At 41.6% G+C, this 5,484-nt stretch overlaps 1 non-coding gene across 1 annotated transcript; it reads left to right on the forward strand.

Annotated features, from left to right (window-relative positions):
- The first annotated feature begins 4,744 nt into the window (after nucleotides 1-4,744).
- Nucleotides 4,745-4,853, forward strand: LOC141568018 (U6 spliceosomal RNA). The gene has a single exon (XR_012491034.1). It is a non-coding gene; the product is annotated as a U6 spliceosomal RNA (small nuclear RNA).
- Nucleotides 4,854-5,484: the final 631 nt, after the last annotated feature.

Below are 5,484 nucleotides of genomic sequence, written 5' to 3' on the forward strand. Positions count from 1 at the left end.
TGCTATCTCTGTGGTGTTTCCTCCAGGACTTCTCTAATTCTTCTCCCTTTACCACACAGGAAAAAATACACAAGAGAGTATTGGACAGGGCGTTGACAAGTCTTTGCTTAAATGGTACTATCTCAGTCCCATCTGACCACTCTATAAAATGTGTAACTCTTCCCTATTCCATACTCCCGATTCCGCCTTACATTATGCTCTTTATACCATAGGTCTACAACCTTTTAACATACTGGATTACTGATTATTGCGTTGTTTATTGTCCCCTATGGCATGTAAGAGAAGTGGGCAGGAATATGTGTCTGTTTAGGTCACTAAGGTAACCCAAGTAACTGGACCAGTCCCTCACGCATAGTAGGTCCTCTAACAATAGCTGATGAATGTCAGAGAAAGAAGTCGAACTTTAAAACTTGGAAATTTACATTGGGGAACATTGGAGCCCAGAGAAGTAAACTGACTTACTTAGGTCAAACACACTGGTCAATGATGGAGCCAGGCCTAACACCTAATTTCTGAACCACTCATCTGAACCTTTTTATACCACTCCATGTGTAAAAAGAAAGAAAGGCAAAAACATAATTCAGTTATTATGTAAGAAATACAAATTATAGTATTGATAGTGCAATAAATACAGAAACTGCCAAAAAATGTATACACATTTTAAGAAAGGAATAAACTATATTAAAATTGTAATACTCAATATGTACCGATAACAAAAGATGAATACAAGTCATGCATATACATTTTTTCAAACCCCTGGTATGTGTTAGATTATGAGCTCCTAGAGGACAGAGACTGTTAATTTAGCTTGGAAACTTCCTCCCTATCCCCCATAATAGAAAAGAATATTTTACACACTGTAGGTGCTTAATTGATAAAAGAATGAGTAGTCAATGGTATCTGGTTTGTGGTATAATATGTGGTTTTCTTTTATTGGGAAGACAGTGGAAAGAAGTTGCTGTGTTCACCACAGATTGAGCCATATTTTACAGATTAATTTGATTAGACATGTTAAAATGTCATTTGCCATAGCTGGGTTACAGGTTTCATCATGGCTTTTAATGAGAGTGTTTGGAATGACATATCTTCTGCTGCTATTAAGTTACTAGCCTCTGGAACTGAAACACTAAAATCTAAGAAAATAGAAGATTTGTCCAGAGGCAGATTTTGACAACTATCTAGTTTCAAATTTTCCGTAAAGATCTGTCAGGGCCATGAGTGTTGCTAGTTTGAATCAAATTTGATGTTTATTCTGAGAATCTGGCTTTTCAAACTGAAATCATTGTAGTAATGACTAATTAATGAGGCTGACTAACTGAGCAACAAAAACTGCCCATTCGATTTACCTGTAATAAAACTTAGCTGTCACCATGATTATATTATATTAATGAGTTTTTTATGTAATAAAATATAAACTCTCTTTTAATAATGTTCACAACATCATTAATCTTTTGATATCCCTGGGAGAATGGAAAAAGAAATTGTTATTATACCTTCCTTCACTGGAGAAGGAAACAGAGCTAGAGAAATAACAGCTGTTGGTCATTCAGCAAGCTAACAGCCAGATCACAAATCCAGACCTCTGCATTCTGAGGACCCCTAAGAAAGACTTTGAATAAGATTCTAGCAATCTTTGATATCCATTTGAACTAAAGATCATGTATGTCCTCATTTAAAACCAACACTAGCCAGAACCCTGAGAAGTGCTATTTGCACAGGAAATCTAAAATAGAAAGTTTACAGAAACATACTATTGGCATCCTAGTAGCTTGCTCAGCTTGAACGTATGCTATCTTATTCTTTTTTAGAATTAAAAAAAAAAAAAACACAAACAAACAAACAAAAGAAAACAGTGCCGGAACTTTGGGTGCAGCTTAAAGTACAAACCTAGAACAATTAGGAGCAATGCCCCTATGACTGAATTTGAATTTGAGAGTTTCAGTAACTTCGGGATAAACTGTGGTCATCCTACTATCATTATGCATTTTAAGTTTCTTTTAAGGAACTACAGATACGAGGTAGAAAAGCTATTAAAATTTGAGGGCCTGCTCGGTGGCTCAGGCAGTTAGAGCTCCATGCTCCTAACTCCGAAGGCTGCTGGTTCGATTCCCACATGGGCCAGTGGGCTCTCAACCACAAGGTTGCCAGTTCAATTCCTCGAGTCCCACAAGGGATGGTGGGCTCCACCCCCTGCAACTAAGATTAAACATGGCACCTTGAGCTGAGCTGCCTCCCGGATGGCTCAGTTGGTTGGAGCACGTCCTCTCAACCACAAGTTTGCCAGTTCAATTCCTCGACTCCCGCAAGGAATGGTGGGCAGCGCCCCCTGCAACTAGCAACGGCAACTGGACCTGGAGCTGAGCTGAGCCCTCCACAACTAAGAAAAAAAAAAAAAGAAAGAAAAGAAAAAATAAATTGAAGCATATTTTACAGAGTAATTTGACTAGACATGTTAAACTGTCATTTGCCATAGCTGGGTTACAGGTTAAGGGAGATAGTCTTCCCTTAACTATCCAGCTCGTCCAGCTTCAGGGATGAGCGCTATCCTGGGCTGGTAGTATTTTATTGTCAGGCAGGTGCTACACAAATGTAATTTGAGTTTCAATCTATGGATTCCATTCTATCTGATTTCGAAACAAGCAGTTGTGGCTAAAGAAAGAAAGCACTATATTGAGGATCAGAAGAAAGGTATAAATCTAGCTCAATCACCTACAGTACAACCTCAGGAAAATCACTCAATTTCTTCTGAGCCTTGGATGTTTTTCATTCAATAAAAAAAACAGAAGGGAGAAAATTCTAGATGAAGGGAAACCTTCTGAACAGAGACCTGGAGGCGAAGGTGACAGAAGACTCGGGCTTGACTAGGGCAGAAACTACATATTGGGGGTGGGGGTGTAAGAGGTGGCATGGATAGAGTTAGATAAATAGGGCCAGAATAAGGACATGGGCTTAATTCAATGGGACACTGGCAACCGAAGTAACATGACACAAGGGTGTGTAAAGGCTTGGCCAAGGGTGGAAGCAAAAGCAAAGTGCCTGGAGTTGGGAAGCCCCGCCCCCCTCCCTCCAGAAGTGAGCTGCAGTAATTTGTATGTGAGGTGAGGAGATCTGAAGTAGCAATGGAGTAGAGGGAATAGAGGGAAGAAAAACGTAATGCAGACAAGGAGCTCTCAAAGGAGAGAGGCACGCATGGTGAACTTCAGCAGCTCCCCTCTCTGATCAGAGTGTAGTCTTCATGGTTGGAGAGTCAGGCCTCAAGTGACAGTGCCCCAGGGCTCCCAACGATCATCTTCCACAAAACTCCTTACCAACTATAGAACAGAACCAAATATTAACAGCTTTGTTGGTGGGTTGAATTTCTGAGAGGCAGATTAATTGATCATTCAGGCATGAACTGGAAGTGATATAAAATACCACCCAGAGATCTGGCTCCTTTTTTTTAAGCCAGAGTTTGTAAGAGCCTACCATTACTCTTCTCCTAGCCAGTTAAAATCAACCTTGGGACCAAAAAGTGTGGGTCAAAGTGTTCTTGCTTGGGTTGAGTCCATGGGCAGTTAGCATCAACTGGAACAAAGACGTCCACTTTGGAGTATCCCCCACCTTCGTGGCCACTTGACCTCAGCTCTGTATACCCGGACAGCTCTCTAATCAAGCATCCCTGACATGAGGCCCCTTAAATTCCATAGTACCCATGGTACCCATAGAGGCAGACACTACGAGAAAATCATCTGTTTGTTAGTATATGTTGATCCAGGTACAATGTCATCCACATTTTAAAAAAAAGAAGATTCTAAAAAAAAAAAAAAAAAAAGTAAGTCAAGGAATAGCTAGGAATGTGTAGAGAAAAAAATTTGTAAGGCTAAAAAGTGATACAAACTGTTACTAAGATGCCACAAAGCATTTAAATCTTCATCTGTCTTTATAAGCTCTTTCCACTTTACAGCAGAAAAGACAATTAGATGTGTAGGCTACTCAATCCTAATTTCTGTATTCAAGAAATTACTGGTTCCAAAAAAGTAGAGTTTTTCTACCTTCCTACAGCAATCCAGCATGAGCTCAAATGTATGTCTGTTAAGGCTAGGGGGAGAAAAAGGGAGGGAGAATATGATTACTGCCAGAACAAGCTCAACAGACAGGAACAGAAAAGAATTTTACTGGCAGAAATTAGAAATTGTTCTTTCTCACTCCACCAACACATAAGTAATAAACGCAGACCTACCTTCTGCTGCTTTTATAAGCTGTGTTACAAAAATGATGCCTCAAGGGATACAAGAAGAATCTGCCACTCAGTAAAACTGTACTGCCCCACCTAGCACACCTGAAACTGTGTTAAAATATTTAATTTTTGCTCACAATATTCTTAATATAGACCCAATAGTCTAAGTTAGTTCACACATGAGGCTAAAACTTTTTGGCCATATGCCTTTGCAAACCTTCCAGAACAGATTGAAAAGTAGATGACGCAATCTTTAGGATTAATAAAAACTGTCTCTCACACACACACACATGTTTCAAGCATGAGACATCTAATGTTTCAAAGTGTATTAGACATGTGTAATGAGATGGTAAAATGAGACTGTCTGCCTTTGGACAAAGCCCCTAGGATAACGAACACCAACCATTCCCATATTTCAAAGTGAGGTGCTAGATCCCTCAAGCAGGACTTGCTGTTTTATAACCAATAGTTGATCACCCATTTCATGCCTAGACAAATAAGGTTGGCGATGCTTAAAGAGTTTTTCGTGTGCTTGCTTCAGCAGCACATATACTAAAAAACTGGAATGATATGGAGAAGATTAGCATGGCCCCTGAGCAAGGATGACACACAAATTCGTGAAACATTCCATTAAAAAAAGAAAGAAGGAAGGAAGGAAGGAAGGGAGGGAGGGAGGGAGGGAGGGAGGGAGGGAGGAAGGAAGGAAGGAAGGAAGGAAGGAAGGAAGGAAGGAAGGAAGGAAGGGAGAAATTAAAAAAGAAAGAAGGGCCAGCCCCATGGCTCAGGTGGTTGGAGCGCCATGCTCCTAACCCCGAGGTTGCCAGTTCAATTCCCACATGGGCCAGTGAGCTGCACCCTCTACAGCTAAGATTGTGAACAACAGCTCTCCTTGGAGCTGGGCTGCGGTGGGCTGCTGTGAGTGGCCAGCAGCCAGCGTGAGTGGCCGATCAGCGAGAGTGACCGACTGGCAACCGACTGCCTCAGCCCGGGGAGCACATGGCTCATAATACCAGCCTGGGCCAGGGAGTTGTGTCCTACACAACTAGACCGAGAAACAACGGCTAGAACCAGAGTTGGGGGAGGAGGCAGAAGTAAGGGGGGGAAAAAGAGTTTTTGGAGGTTGAAAAAAGGATTTCTCCTAGAGGGAGTTGTGGAAGTAGGATGGCATCCTCCTCCCCCATTCCCCGTGTCCCCCCCCGCCCCCCCGGGCCTACCTTGCACCAACCTGGAGCTCTGTATTGCACTTCAAGCCCAATGAGAGGGGTGTC

The sequence above is a fragment of the Rhinolophus sinicus genome, linkage group LG01 (assembly GCF_036562045.2).
Source record: "Rhinolophus sinicus isolate RSC01 linkage group LG01, ASM3656204v1, whole genome shotgun sequence".
In the NCBI taxonomy this organism is placed as follows: domain Eukaryota; kingdom Metazoa; phylum Chordata; class Mammalia; order Chiroptera; family Rhinolophidae; genus Rhinolophus; species Rhinolophus sinicus.